Below are 549 nucleotides of genomic sequence, written 5' to 3'. Positions count from 1 at the left end.
TACAGTGAAAAAATAAGAAAACGAACAAAAAAGTATATAATATATAATATCTGTATTACAATCATGTTCAATGGTTTCAAAGATCGTCTTATTCCTGTGCACTTCCCTTCAAATATGAAAGAATAAAAGAAAATATAAGCGGTTTTATCTTTGTTGTTTTATTTCAACTTATTTGTCCCTCCTTACACATATACAGAATAAAGTTTATTATTACTTCTATAAATGTACATTAAATATACTTTAATAATTAAATTTTGCTGACATTAAATGGCATTGCTGTTTTCAAAGGGATCCACTGACCTCTGACCTCAAGACCTCGTAATGAAAGCAGGTCCTGTGGGTCCCCAGAGTCTCCGCTAACAGACACTGTAATGATAGATCTCCACATCCTGAGGTCAGTGTGGGAATTACATACATTGGTAATAACTACAAAGCTGAAACACAAACCCAGTCCCCCCCAGAGGGAGCAGCTTTCTGATGTGTGCAGTGAAATATGTCCTAAAGTCCACGTGCAGCGATGAGTCCTATCATGACGTGTGGTTCCGTGTC

The sequence above is a fragment of the Morone saxatilis genome, unplaced genomic scaffold, assembly GCF_004916995.1.
Source record: "Morone saxatilis isolate NCDOM2014 unplaced genomic scaffold, NCSU_SB_2.0 Contig18, whole genome shotgun sequence".
NCBI classification, from domain to species: Eukaryota; Metazoa; Chordata; class Actinopteri; family Moronidae; genus Morone; species Morone saxatilis.
The sequence above is the reverse complement of the archived record's forward strand: the minus strand, read 5'-3'. Positions refer to the sequence as shown.